Genomic DNA, 16,249 nt, shown 5'->3' on the forward strand with positions numbered 1-16,249 from the left:
GAGACCCTGCAACTTCTAAAATATGTGGAGCCACACACTTTCCACTAGGAATAGTACCCTCATCTCGGCTTAGAATCTTTCTACTATCTAATTTAAAATAGAAACTAGTAGGTAGATTCTCCATTAACATTGTGATTTCCTGGTGCATTATACTCAAGGGCCAATCATCCTCCATTTGCAACACTTGGGACTCGCATCCCCCTTGTAGATGATAGTAACATCCATAGCCATACTTTCACATGTATCTTAATCAAGCCTCATAACCATTCACCCTTGAGCTTCCTCCATCTATGATATTTGAACACTAGGCATAAAGTTTATCATGCAACAAAGTATCTATAATTGGGAAGGAAAGTCCTCCATCCACAACTCTACCATGTCAAGAGTGTGAGTGAGTTTTGACATTTAAGTTTTGCCTAGAATCCTTGCTATGTAATCCTCCAATGCACTTTTCATCATGTATGTGCTTTTGGTACCTCTTAAACCCTCACATTTCTTGAACATATGCATAAAAATTGCAATTGGTAGGTACGAACCAACTTAGGTGTACATTGTTTGAGCTAATGATGGCTTCATAGAGTTCAATATATCTGCTGAAATTTTTGTGCTACACATGTATAAAATATTGCTACTACACAATGGCCATTTTATGCTATTGAGATTCGGTTCCATATTCTCGAACCCCTTGGGCAATATGTACTTGGAGTTGTAGAAAAATAGAAGGTCCTTTGTGAGCTATTTGGTTACATGCCCCTTAAAGAGCAGTCTACCAATTTCAAGGCAGTAACACTTAAAAGAACATGTGAAACTCTCAACATTTTGCCACTCACAACAATCCGAAGGGTATACTTTTGTAAATATAAGACAACTGGTTATATGGATATCATGAAATCACTCATTCTCAATATGTTACAAGGACTTACTATTTGCAATGTTTCGTTGAATGGCTACAATGGGTGCAATATATATTTGCTTTTGCATAAATACATGTTGTACTAGCATCTCTGTTGCAAGGTGAGAATCATTCTTCCTTTGTTTGAAAGCAAAAAATTTACCCTTCTAGTGCTTGAATATATTTGCAACTGTAGATGCTTTCACCTTGAAAGCTTCCTTTACACTTGGATGGATATGTATCCAAGATAAGCAATGATATATATATCCATGATCCAATTTTCTTTTTCATATTTCTTGTTGAGTATTTCTATTGAGAGAATGCTTATTCTTCTCTAAGGTATTATAACCTAGGCAATAGATTTAAATAAATATATGTTAAGCCCTAAACAATAACCATCTTAGGTCCAATTATTAGTAATCATCAATATACCATACAAATCAATATGGCATTAAGAGATGTTTACACTTTTGTAAACAGACACAAACATTGATATTGAAAGGCATCTATGTATGTACATCGACATAAAGTAAATATTTAATTTCAAAGCATCACTTTAATCATACCATTTACATGAAATAAAATAGAAAGAGTAGTATAAGAGTATTTAGAGAATTTCACATTAAAAAATCGCATTATAATGAATAGGAGTCTAATATGACTTAATACATTGCATAAAAATGTAAGTATAAAAGAGTAGTCAATACAAGGATGGCAACCACATGGCATGCAAATCTGAATAGGAATATTGGATTAACACATGAGATATTCTATAACTTAGCACATTGTGCATTACATGGATGATATGATGCAAGAGTTTCATGGATCATAGCCAATTGGAATGGAAATCCAAATAGATACATAGGATCAATAAATCAAAGGATTTTTGAACCTCGACTTCTAGTAGATCCATATCGTCCAGCACAAAGGAATCACTTACCACAACAAAATAGTTGATCAAGTGTTCTGTGCTTCACCTAAATATTGAACAATAGTTGCTTGCCATAGAAACATAACACTTCAATAACAACCAAAGTAACTAATTATTCATGATTTTTTGCAATATAAAAGAGTGATTTTACCTATAAGGTGGAATATATGCACTACTCTATTGATTGCAATAACAACAATAAATTTTAAACTTATGATCATCAAAACCTATTGAAGTCATAGACATGAGAAAAGTATGACTAAATTGTTCAATTAATGAATCTCTTTTAATAAAAAATATCTAGATAGTTGTATAAATAAAAGTAACACAAATTTAAGCAAATTTACCTATAAATTCATTCGATGAAGATAAGATTGAACTGTTGTCGATCAAAACCTAGAGCCACAGAATCTTTACTCTACCTTGTGTGTTAAGCACTAAAACAATAATCGATCCGAAAGTTTGACCTAGTATCAAACCTTAGTGTAAAGATAATGAAATAGGAAAAACACAGAGTGTGTTTGTGAGTGTGTAGGTGAGAGAAAGCAATGAGCACCTATATAATCTTGCCCAAATTGATCTCTGCAAAAAGACAATAGCAAGAGTTAGTATTTATATGAAGATATATTGGAATAACAATAGAATAGAGAAAAACATGAAGAGAGAGAGAGAGAGATGTGCACTTATGCAAACTCACCCAAAATGATTTCTGCAATAAAACAACAACAAGAGTTAGAACCAAGATTATGTTGCATTATCACCCTATTAGTGATTTTGGAAATTTTCCACAAGTTTAGAACTCATGGTCAAAACTTTCTCTTTGCTATAACTCTTATATCATTGCTCCAAATTTATTGTTCAAAGCTTAATAGATTCCATTTAAGGTTTCTAATGATGTGTTACATGATAGCTTTGGGAAACTTAAAGATGTCTTTTTGGAGTCCCAATATTCTAAATAATAAAGAATGGACCTTGAAAGATTTCCAAATTCACTAGAATTATGTTCTGATTGAAAAGATTGCAGTAAAGAAAGCCACACACGAGCACATGTGTCTCCTATCCAAAACAACCTTTGTAAATAAAACAACATTAATAGTGAGAAATGACATCGAGCCCTACTGAAAAGGCAACAAACAAGAGAAAATGCAAAGAGAGATGGACACATGTGTTTTGCCTAGATTTTGAGCTACAAGGAGAAGAAAGTGGAGAGGTAAGTAGAACGCTCAAAACCCTAATTACTCTCACCAGAGAGTTTCAATGGAGACAAAAACTCACTAGAATGGAGAAGAGAGGGAAAGTAGTCTAGTACTAAAATTTTGGATCAAACTGATTTCAAAAGAGAAAAGAAAGAAATTTTGAAATTTTGCCAAAGAATGAGAGAAAATATGAGGTGAGAAAAACTCAAATTTTTTGTATTATTCATTCACCCTTTTTTAAATCCAAAACCCAAGATTTGGAGAGAGAAGATTTACCCTTGATAGATGCCAATATCTAGCCTTCCTATTGGGCAATCCAAAAGGCTTACATCTTAAACTATATTATTTTTTAGGGTTTTTAGTCCAAAATTCTTCTAATGGATACGTTATCCTTTAGAAAGGCTAGATGCCAATATCTAGCCTTCCTATTGGGCAATCCAAAAGGCTTAAATATTAAAATTATATTATTCTTAAGAGCCCATTTTTTAGTCCAAAATTTGTGTAATGAATATGTTACCATTTGCATGGGTCATGTTGAAATTCTTGGCAATGATGGTTAGGTTACCATTGATCAAGGGGCTCAAGGTTTCTCCGCTTCTTTGTCTTGAGTGGATGAGTTAGGGATGTAGATGGAGAGATGACGATAAGCTCATTCCATACATCAAACGGGCTTGCTAAGAAAGTGCCATCTTCATCTTTAAATCTAATGTTTAGCTTCCATTTGTCCTTGATTAGTATTAGTATATCCCCCCCTTTTTCTCTCCTACATGCTGCCATGAAGCAAATATACCTCGGTCATATTGCTACAAACATGTTACTATGGACCATACAACCCAAAAAGAAGCAGAGGAAGACCAAGGAAACCCAAGTGAAAAAGTGAATAAAGAAGCTCATTCTACCCTGGCAAGAGAAGCGGAAGACAAGGCAAGCTCAGAAAAAACATAGGAGAGCATTGAAGATTCTAGCAAGGTGCACCGAATATTCTAGCGAGGAAAGTGCATGGCGCAATGTAATTCATTTTAGAAAAGAGCACCATGCTCCCTCCTGTGCAAATTGTAAATGTAGAAGTGCAGAAGCAAAAGAACCATGGAAAGAGGAAAGACATGAGGAAAAAAGACCTTGGCTAAGATGGCTAGTCATGTAAAAAGGGAGATGGGTGCCCAAAGGGATGAGGGCATGTATAAAAGTCAAAAAGTGAATGGAGAAGCTCATTCTTGGTTTGTGGCTAAAGTGGCTCTCTTCTTCTCTTCTCCTTATGCTTGTGCTTGTGCTTGAGTTTGAGAGAGGGAGTGTGAGAGTGTGAGGGAGTGAGTAATTGAGGGTGAGGGACCGTGGTGGAGAAGCTCTCCATCTCCTCTTCTCTGCTTCTCTTCTTTTCTCTTGCACGCACGGCTATGGAGGATGGAGCTTGCTTGAGCTCTTATCTCAAATCATGGAGCTACTAAAGTGCTTGAGGGAGGAGACTACTCAATTGGGCATCAAGGTAAGCTCACTACACTGATAGGATTGAGAGTGCATATGGCTATGTGAGAGGTGGCCATAACATTCAACTTGAAATGCTTGAAGCAATAAGCGGTCCATGGGTCTTGGCAGTTGAGTGAAGGCTCCCACATTTTGGTTTCATTTTGCTGAGACCAACGGATTCAAGCTTTGAGTGCTTGTGCACTCCGAATCAAGCATTGAAATAGGGTTTTTCCCAAATCTGTGCTTGAGATAGATAGGAAGCAAGGGAGTTGAAGAGGTATTTGATCTCCTTTTGCAAGTAAGTTTTTATGGTTTTTTGGATTTAGGGAAGTAGATTGGAGTAGTGTGAGTCGCTACTTGCAATTTGAATGCATTTAGGTAAGAAAAAAAAATTAAAAATAGAGAAATACACAACAGGGTGTCTATAGTAATAGCATGTCCAAAACAGAGAGAAAACAAGGAAAAGAGAGCTTCAATGCATTAAGAGAAGAAGGGGAGTGGAAAACTAAATTTGAGAGGCCAAGAGGGCAAAGAGAGAGCCCATTTGTGTGCATTTAGTTGAGAGAGAGAGCTACAGGGCAGAATCACAAATTTGCTCATTGATTCACATTACCGCATTCCCGAGCCCTCCAGATGTTCTAAATGTTGTTTGATGCCTATTGATTAGTGTGAGCACCTTGGTTGCAATCATTAGTAAGGCATGAGTAGGGTTTTTAAGGATTTTTTGTCATTTGGCAACTCACTGCCGCACTCGAATGGCGATCATAGGCCTTGGACAACCAAGTCGTGAGTCAACTCAGACATCCGAGTCACCAATGTCCACTCAGATAACTCGGCCTTTCAAGTCTAGGCCTCGAACCACCACCCTTCGGACACTCAAATTTGGCCCACCCAGCCACATATCATTCGGATACAAGGACTCGGGCATTTGGCCATTCGGCTCACTTGGCCTCAGACACTCCAAGTCTAGGACTCGAACCTTTGCGATTCGGGCCACTTGGACCAAATGTGAAATTAAGCAAAACTGACATCCCTAGACCTTGACAAATCCAAGCTTGACGAATCTCCAGAAGCCTCACAAACAAGTTGAACGGCTCTAGACATGAGAAATGGAAGAAATAGTGACCTAACGACCTAGAAGCGACTACCAGCTAACCCATTAGCTGTCCGCCCTTGCTTAATGCTCCAAATTGACATGCATACCTTACTTGCAAACCACCTTTATCACACCCTGACCAAGTTGGGAGACGTAGTAGAGACCCTAATTAGCTCTTGAGAGTAGCTAACAATCACACTTAGAGCCATGTTTGGCCAAAGCCGGAATGAGGGAGAGCGAGAGCTACATTATTCATCTAGCATTCACACCTCACACTGTTTTGACACTTGATAAGTGCACTTGGAAGCTGAAAGCCTGATTTTACACCGTGCATAAAAAAGAGTACCACACACACGTAAGTTGAGGGTTGTTTGCAATAAGAAGAAACACACTAAGATGTAATAAGCAAATCAAATCCATCAGTAGTAGGAGATGACCTTCAAACTTAGATGAATGACTAAGAACCCCGACCAGTAGGACCAAAGAGAGAGTCAAGACATAGAAGACTCATGAGCATAGACGTACCAACATTATTGGAGACACATTGTTGATGGACTTAATGAGCCTACTAATTCATAGCCGAGTGGAGCAAGAAGCCACCTGCATGTCAAGATCGCGAGCTCCAATCGCTAGAATGACCAGCTCGATTGGGGAGACTTTTCGATCGATATTGAGCCAATGGCCAATAAATATGACTTGCAAACTAGGATGAAGCACCATGGTAGGCTAGCCAAGGACATCATAGTGGACCTCGAGGAGAAGAGGAGATTAGCACGGCAAGCACTACAATGCATAATAACATAGAACTATGGGCAACGAGGTAGGAAGTTGTAGCAAGACATAGAGATGATGTAGGAAGTCCAACGCGTGCTAGCTCTAGCCAATAGAAATTGAGCAAGACCTAACACAGAAGAAAGGGAGAGAACGCTAGAAGCAGACTTGACATTGAGCGAGCTTCTCACAAAGCGACTCATAGATATTATGGCCTTAGAGCAGAGCACGGAAACCCTAGCAACCTTGTTGCTCGCAGGATTGGAAATCAACTAGGGCTCCAAGAATTAGTCGAAGATCCCCATAGTCTCAAAGTAGTTAGAAAAATACATGTACAACTTCATAGAGTAGTTCGAGCAAGTCTGCGTAGTCAATGACCTTACGGATCTTGTCCAACGCTCGCAAGCCTTTGACCTTTGCCTAGGTGACAAGGGTAGGACATGGTACACTAGCTTAGACACGGCGAAGCAAAATAACTCCAACGACCTCAAGGGCCTCTTCATTAAGAGGTTTTTCGAGATTGGGTATTCCGACAACCTCATAGGACGATTGATGAACGTCAAGCAAAAGGACAAGGAGGATATTAGGTATAACATTACCCACGTGCAGAGTCTCTTTAAGAGAATCCCATCTAATGAACGACCCAACGAAAGAGCGGTATCCATAATGTTTATAAACAGAATTTATAGCAATGAACTCTACAAGGCCTTGGCAAGAAACTTGAGCTTGTAGAGAGACATACTAGCTAGGGTCTTTGAAAAGGCCATATGAGTGGACAACTAGCTCAAGGAGAGAAGTTTCAAGAGCTCAACCGAAGATAATGCTAATTCTAGATCCTCAAAGAAGGCCATGACACCTAGCAAATGGTCAATCCCAAGTGGCCAAGACAAAGGGAAGATAGTTGACCAGAGGGAAGAGCTAGCAAAGATTAAGTTGGAGCTAGCTAGGCTATAAGAGATAGTGAGGAGGCCTACATGCCCACATGTCCAATGTGTGCATTGCAATGGAAACCAACTTTAAGCAGAATTTCAGGGCCCTCGGTCTCAACCTTGTGCCATTGCGGTAGGTTTGGCCATGATGCTATGCAGTGCAGACTACTAAGGAAACTTCCATACAACTAGCCATCCTTAGGGAATAGGCCACCAAGAGATTAATCCCACAGGCATACCTAGGCCACCTGGATCTTTTGTAACCCACCCAGCGGAGCGATGCCCTAGTCCACTATGTGGAGGATCAGGAAGCATACATAAACCCTTATGTCTCGTATGATGAAGAGGGCAATCCTATTCTCATGGACTATTGACTAGTGCTGGTGATGGCGTTAGGCAGAGGTAGGGGTAGAGGCCTAGAAGGACAAACCCAAGAGTCGATTGCATGTTGGACTTGTGGACACCAAGGGCATATTTCTTCACACTATCGTGAGATGGAGGAAGCCAATCAAGAGAAGGCTGACCTTAGATGCCCAGATTGCGAAATTACCCACATAAAGAGCAAAATCACCCTCTAGTTTGGTGATCATGCCATCAATACCATTGGGGATGTTCAGAGTTGAAATACTCAACGGAGAGGCTACGCCTATCCCATTGTTGCATATTATGACCTGAGGACAGATGAAGCAACAGGCCTGCATATCATTGCCTTGGCCTAGTAACCTAGATGTAGCCTCAATGAAAAAAGAAGCCATAGGGGAAGAAGGAAGAGAACCAAAGCAAAGATCATGCTTAAGACGGACAGTGCCATGACAATAACCACTAGGAAAAAGGTCATAGACGCAAAAGCATATGCTCCAAAGACTGTGGAAAGGGGGAGTGCAAAGGTCGGGGGGTACCCTAAACCCAAGCACCAACTTGAAGCCATAGATAAGGTCAAGGTGTGGATAAGAGAAGCCCAAGAGAACTTGAAGGATGTTGATCCCATCCTGGAAGATGAAATAGATTAGCTTTGTGGTGTGAGCATGCCAGTTTCACCTACTCTGCTAAAGTCAAGAGACGCATCTGCACCTCGAGCACTACTGCATAGACAAAGCTTAAGTGCCTCAGGCCATCAGCCAGGAGGGGTGGAATTAGGAGGGAAGCAAGCTGCTGATGACCTTCTTGCAACACTAATGACAACCCCTGTGACTTTACGCTTAGGACATCTTCTTAGGCAGCTCCCAATGTTGTGGCAAGAGTTGAAGCAATGGGTGAAAGGACTAGTCAAGCAAGGGATAGATAATTTGCATGACCAATATGCAATGACTCAGATACCTAGCTTGACGATGCGCTCAGTGCCCAAGTCCTCACACGTTAATGCCTTCTAGGAGAACATAGAGATGCATGCAATCTTGCCAATCTTAGCGCTAGGTACACCACGAGGAGAGGAATCGTGGACATAGGAGCCAGAGTCAATGTACTTAGCCATGCTATCCTCTAAGCTTGAGGTAACCCTCTTGTCAAAAATGCTAGGTTCAATGTCACACTGGCCAATGGGATGAAAGTTAGGCCATTCTGAGTATTGAAGAATTGGCCGTTAAAGATCGTAGGAGTCTAGTTCTCAATTGACTTCATTGTCATGAAGGGACTTGACTACAACCTCCTGCTAGGCCAACCCTCAATGCAAAACGCACAAGTTATAGAAGACTGGGGCAACAGTTTGATCTTCTTAAGCAACCAAACAAAGGCAGTGAGGGTGGAGATGGACACCTGGAAGACAATGCCAGTCGACCTAAATGCTATCTTTGTTGTGATGAAGGGTGACACTCAAGTTAGGAAATATTACAAGACACTAACGAAATAAATCGCTAGCCCTAAGGATGAGCGAGATCGGATGCACGTGCTAGCCACCATCAATCTGCCATTATCAGACAAGGAGGAGGAATATAAGCAAGCTAACAAGATAGTCAGTGAGCCCGTGAATGAGCCCTCAGTACCATTATGGATGATGACTAGAAGCTTTTGTAGCCAACCCACCCCTGCCATGTTCCATGTCCCAAACAACAAGCTAAAGCTCCACGGGATCTTAGAGTACTTGACAAATAAGCTAGCTGGCAACCCCGCCACTAACCTTAAAACCCTCAAAGATCTCATGGACAAACCTAAGTGGAAGTGGACCAATGTATACGATCTAAGTCTAACATACAATTGGGCCTTAGTCACAGGCGAGAAAGAAAAAAGACATGGAAACCTAGGAGATGACAAGCAGCTGGAGGAGGACAATTCGAATGATGAGTATGAAGTTTGTTGTTCCCTTAGTGAAGAGAGCAAAGAAGAGATTGGCACAATAGAGTATGTCATTGATGAGATAGACATGTGATTGAGCAAATACAAGTAGATTCCAACTTGCGGAAGGGGATTACCCTTAAAATCAAGAGAGGAATCATGTGAACAGAGTGAGATTGATCCTGGTTGGAACACTTAGGGTCAATTGATCATGAATGAGAAAGGCTCACCCAACCAAGTTCCACACCAATTTTTGGAACGAAATCACCTTTAGAGCTACAACCACTAGGAGAAACTCCCTCTTCTAGCAAAGACAGAGAGTTCAATTCTGAGTCAGAAGTAAGCTTAGATAGCGATCTTGAAATACCTTGACCACTTGAGACCAAACGCACCTAAGATGCAAATGGCTTAGGGAGGAGAGAATGAGACAACCTAGGCAATCGAAAGCTGAGAAGCTAAAAAAACTGCAAGATCTACCAAAGCAATTCACGAAGTTCAAGAAGAGTGATAGGTAGTGATTTTGCTGGGTGCGAAGAGCCAAGGACAAGCGAATGAACCCATAGAAGGACCCGCGAAAGTCAAGGAGGTAGACCTAGCCAGGGAAGGGGAGAAGCCCCGACATGTCTTCACACCTAATGACTTGATCAAGCGCATGACGAAGTAACTCTCATTGCACTCCTATGAGAGTGCATAGATATATTTGCTTGGTCCCTCGACGAGTTGAAGGGAGTAGATTCAAGTGTGTTGACTCATAATATCCCCATGACACCAGATGCAATGCCGGTCAAGCAACAACCCTATTCAATGAATCCCAAGCATGCTTATGTAGTCAAGGAAGAGATAAACAAGCTATTGAAAGCTGGATTCATCTATGAAATTGAGCACACAGACTAGGTTTTGCCCATCATAATCGTCTTGAAGAAGAATAGAAAAATCAAAGTGTGCGTCAATGCAATTATAAGAAAGTCAATGTTGCTTCGAAGAGAGACAACTATCCACTATTGTACACATGGAGCATATACTAGAGAGAGTGGTTGGCAAAGAAGCCTACAGTTTCCTAGATGACTTCTCAGGTTACAATTAGGTGCAAGTGCATCCCGAGATGACAGGCTTAAGATCGCATTTGTTACCTAATGGGGCATCTTCACCTACATAGTTATGCCCTTCAGGATGAAAAACACACCAGCCATGTTCTAATGGCTCATGCATGCTACCTTTAAGGACATGCTTAGAGGCGAGAGCTAGAAGTGTTTGTTGATGATCTGTGTGTGCACTCAAGTTGGAGGGAACGCCTAGACAAACTCCGCACAGTCTTTGAATGATGTAGAGTGTATCGTCTCTCATTGAACCCCCTTAAGTACCAGTTTTGGGTGAACATGGATGCATGCTGGGAAACATGGCATCCAAGAATAGCATTGCCACCGGCTTCTTGAAAGTGAAGCTTATGTAGACCTTCCACCACCAACCAACTATAGGGGAGTTCAGTGCTTCCTAGGGCATACAGGATATTATCGACGATTCATGTTGAACTATGCACTAATCACTAAACCACTCTACAAACTGTTGATGGTATTCGAATAATGGACTGAGGAATACCAATGCACATACAAGGAGTCGAAGAAGGCTCTGACAACCATGCCAATCCTAAGAGCCCAAGACTTGACCATGACCTTCCACGTACATATTGATGCCTCGAAGTTTGCCATGGAAATTGTTTTATGCTAGCCTAGTGAACACAACCTAGACTATCCAGTGAGCTTTGCTGCTAGTAGACAACTCATGGACATCGAGATGAGCTATTCCACAACTGAGAGAGAAGGTCTGGCCATGGTGTTTGCTGTGAACAATTGCACAACTTCTCCATGGTTGTATGTAAAGCAAAGCAGCACTACATGGCTAATCACATGTCCCACATACCCACGAGAGAAGCCGTTGGAAGATAGGGTATCATCTAAAATGATGGCATTAGTATCCAGGATATCCCCAATCCTAAAATGAGACTCTAGACCAAGGTCATCCATACATTGTTCTCAAGCTAGAGGTACAACTCGCTCATGCATAGGATTGGAGTGCCTTTGTTGGAGAGCTTGACACCCCATTCACCCAACAAAATCGACTGGAATGGTTATGTGCGGAAGACAATTGACAAATCTGTCAAAGCACTAGCCTTAGAGAGTAGGCCAGTTGATGAAGAATCCCCAACATCAAAAGCTGGAACTGAAAGGAAGAAACATGTCTCAAAAGCCTCATTCATAGGGTTTAGTTCAATACTAATGGCCCTCATCTAGGAGGCAATGGGGAAGATGGTAGGCGAAGAAAAAGTAAGAGAGACACCTAAAAGGGCACTGCCTTCTTAGAAGCAAGAATAGTCCAACCAAAGAAGAGTAAGCGAGAAGGAAGAATAGGAGACACAATCTAGCCAAGGAGGGCTTAAAAAGCCAAAGGAGAAGACTCCCCAAAAGTGGAAGCAAGAAGTCGGGGAGAGAATGACAAAAAAAGAGAAGGCCAACTTGCAAAAGGCACAAAAAGAGTCAAAGAAGGCTAAAGAAGGGAGATGGAGGAAGGAAGAAGCCGAATTGCAAAGGATCCAAGAGGATTCTAAGAGAGCTGAAGAGGAGAGAAAGAGGAGAGCGGAAGAAGAAGCACACAAGCTACAAAGAAAGGAAGAGAAAGACATGGCTCTAGCAATATGCATGTTGATAGAGTAGCCCTCCAGGCAGGAGGAGTTGGTTGCCATGCACTTGTGAGGAGAAGAAGGCCCACGCACTAATGCCCAAGTGCTAGAAGCTGCAGTGCCACCAACAATAGAAGGCAAGGGCAAGAGCCCATTATATCCAATCCCAGCCATTCTCATGTCTACTACCCCAACCCACCACATCCACCCAAGGCACCTCAACCATGGTGGATAGAAGCAACCTCATGGCCTAGTTGTAGTACTTAGTCAACAAGGTACAAGAGATTGCACCTGCACCCCATGAGGGACTCCCTCTGGCAAGAACCAAGAAACTAGGCTGTAGAAACCGAATCAAGATAAGACCCAAAGAAGCTAAAAATAGAGGCATCCGCAACATCCATTCCTATAGCAATGCTACCATCCGTGGGCTACAACGAGTACATTAAAGAACTCCTTTCACAGTTGGAGAGAGCTAAGGAGGAAAAGAAAATTGCAAAGGTTGTATCGGAAGTGGAAAGAGAGACATTAGCAGCCTTTGAGTTGGAGAGGACTATTGAAAAGTGATACAATAACTAAAGGATAACAAAGAAAGAGACAAAGATAGGTGGCAAGTAAGTCTTGCAGAAGAAGCATAAGAGCTTATCGGTTTACAAAGGTAGTATAAGCTACTAATCGTGCAACACGAGGACCTGGCAGGGCAAATGAGAAGAGTTCAAGAAGCCATGAATTAGCTTGTAGTAGGAGAAGCAAAAAGAGCTCAAGTAGAAGAAGAGCATCAAAGAGAGGCAGAAGAAATGAGATATAAATTGATAATGGGGATCAAGGAGCAAGGAAGACTAGAAATAGAGATCGAGTACTTAGAGGAGGAGAAGGAAAAAGTAACTCAAAAGTGGAGAGACCAAGAGCCAATCATAGCGGCCTTAGCCCAAAGACAAAGTGAGAGCCTAAAGGAGTAAAAGAGCTAGCAAGCCATCTAGCCAATGCAAAATATAACAGAGTATTAGCAAAGAGTAGGGCAAAGGCTGCAGCCACAAGATTGGAAGGCCAACAACGCACCTTCCTTAGTACCATCTTAAACATCACGCAGTCAGATGAGGAGGAGGCCATTGGAACGCTAAAGAGGAAGCTGGAGATCACGTGTAGAGCCATAAGGCATGGACTGTGTATCCAATCACAAGAACCAAGAATCGTCCTAAGCCAACAGGGGCAAGAGAGCATCTGGCAAACAAGGCTGATAGTCCAAGAGGTGGAGTTGCTAGGCTTCAAGGAGAAACAAGTCCCACGACCATCATCTCCAAGACCGTAAGCCCAGCAAGACGTACAATCTAAAGATGCAACAACTGAGGGAAAGGAGGAGGCCAAGAAAAGAAGGAAGAGGTTGCTAGAGCAAGCATAATGATTCACTAGGTGTAGTCATCCATTTCCATCAACAACTCCTCTGAATGTACGAATGAACCTAAAGGACTATATGCAAAGTAGAAACTTCCTTAGTGAATTGCTTAAGCCCCTAGCCTCCTCCTTACATGATCCAAAATCTAAAGATCGACTTCTTGTGCACATATTATTTTTATAAGAAGAAGAAGAAGAAGAAGAAGGAGAGAACAAGAAAACACGAAAAAGAAAAAGATAAGGAAAATAGAAAAAAGAAAGACAAGAGCAAGAAGGGAAAAGAAGATCTCAATTGATGAGCATTACAATCACTACACCAACGGGTCCTCAAGCACATCAAGGGCGGGACACACCGAGGGAGATCACACTCCCCTATGGTTAGACATGTCTCCACATGGCCATTCTAAGGGGAAGGAAACCTGGTGTCTTGGCTCTTTAAGAAATTAAGCTTGAAGATGGGGATTAGTTGCATGGCTGCTGACATATGTGTAGGAGCCTTCTCTTGACCACCGCCCCAAGACCCACGGACCACTTATTGCTTCAAGCGTTTCAGGCCAAATGCTATAGCCATCTTTCACATAACCATACGCGCTCTTGATCCTAAAGTGCAGTGAGCTTAGTTTGATACCCGATTGAGCAACCTCCTCCCTCAAGCACTCAGGTAGCTCCACGATCCGAGATGTGAGCTCAAGCAAGCTCACTCACTCCCTCACACTCTCACACTACCTCTCTCAAACTCAAGCACAAGCACAAGAAAGGATAAGAGAAGAAGAGAAGAAGAGAAGAAGAGAACCACTTTAGTCACACACCAAGAATAAGCTTCTCCCTTCACTTTTTGACTTTTATACATGCCCTTATCCCTTTGGGCACCCATCCCCTTTTTTCATGACTGGCTGTCTTAGCCAAGGTTTTCTTTCCTTATGTCTTTCCTCTTTCCATGGTTCTTTTGCTCTTGCACTTCTACATTTACAATTTGCACAGGAGGGAGCTTGGCACTCTTTTCTAAAACGAATTACATTGCGCCCTTTGCTTTTCTTGCTAGAATATTTGGCACACATTTTTTCTGAGCTTGCCTTCTCTTTTGCTTTTCTCACATGGGCAAAATGAGCTTCTCGATTCACTATTTGACTTGGGCTTCCTTGGTCTTTCTCTATTTTTTTTTGGATTGTATGGTCTGTAACATGTCTGTAACATTACCCCCCCTCCTATGGGGATTGGACATGGGAGAGAAGCATGTCGAAATAGATGAGGTTGTGGAGATCGAGGGTACTTTCAGTGGGTGATGATGGGGGCATCTGATGTCGATGGTTGGTCACAACCACATTTACCTGAAAAGGAAAAGAAAAGTGCGCTGCCTAGCAGGTGTGTCTACCTTACTATGTGGTGCATTGTGTCCATGCTAGTGGAGCTGGGAACTAGGTCAAAACCGCAAGCAAATCCTAGGATGTTGTGCCACACTTGAGGATCCATTTCGTGTATGAGGAGAGTGCAGTGAGTGTGAGCAATTGTCTCTCACCTTCCAAGAAAAGAGAGAGAATTTAACAAGAGATGTCGAAGAAGAGATTGGCTCCATCATCCATGATCTCATTGTCATTAAGAGCAACATAGATATTGTGGTCAACCAAATGTTGGCAAGCAAGGTGCTTGAGGGATGGCTCCTTCTTACCTTTCATCCTTGACGATTGTTGGGACTTACTAGCTGGAGAGATATTCTTATTTTCCCTCTTAATTTTTCTAGGTGGTTTGGTAGGCATCTTGGGTCTGGTACCCTCATTTGACTTATTCGGTATTTCATGTTGCTTGATTGCATGAGGGGTATTTGATTTGTCATCTTTTTTCCCAGAGGTTTCTTGGTATCTTTTCTTTTGGAAGCAGGGTCTCCTTCCTTCTTCTCCCCCTTATCAACCACTGGTTGCTTATCACCTTGATCTAAACCCATGGACTTTTGGGGGAAATCCTTTGTGTAATAACCAGTCTTGTGGTAGAGGTAGCAAGTGTTAGGAAAGATGGCAAACTTGACTTCAATAGTGATTTCGATCTTGTGTGGATCAAAGAGCTCCATCAACTCAAGTATCCCCTTATCGCAATAGTCCTAGAGGATACATGCACACTTCTCAAGTCGCAAGATACCATGTGAGGGAGCCGACAAGTAGAGCACTTGGTGGAGGGCTTTGGCTAGGATAAGGATCTCACTATTGAATGAGTTGGGGAGGCCTAGAAAGGAGACCCAAATTGGACATTCATGTGCCAACATGGGGAGAAGCATGACAACTAGGGAGGGACATGGATAAATTACCTCTATAGCTTATTGTTGATCCCAATACCCAATCTTGCTCTTGGTTGGATCCAACGAGGGCAAAGAAGAAGCCCTTGTCCACAAAGTGAATGTGTTGAAGTGACTCTAGAGGAATACACCAATAGGAACTAGTATCGGAACTCATCTTCATGTGAGACATGCCCTATAAGAAAAAAACAAATTAGTAGAGTTGGAATTAGGATACCACTATTTGATTAGTTGGAGAGAGAAAGTGATAGGTGCTACAAGACTTTTTGATGCTCCTAGATCTATTTTTTTCATCTATCATAGTGTTGGGGGCACTACAAGGGTACACACATATAGCGACGCTAAGTAGCGACAT

This window comes from Lygodium microphyllum, chromosome 5 (genome assembly GCF_053477565.2).
Source record: "Lygodium microphyllum isolate KBCC chromosome 5, Lygodium_microphyllum_v1.1.10, whole genome shotgun sequence".
NCBI lineage: Eukaryota > Viridiplantae > Streptophyta > Polypodiopsida > Schizaeales > Lygodiaceae > Lygodium > Lygodium microphyllum.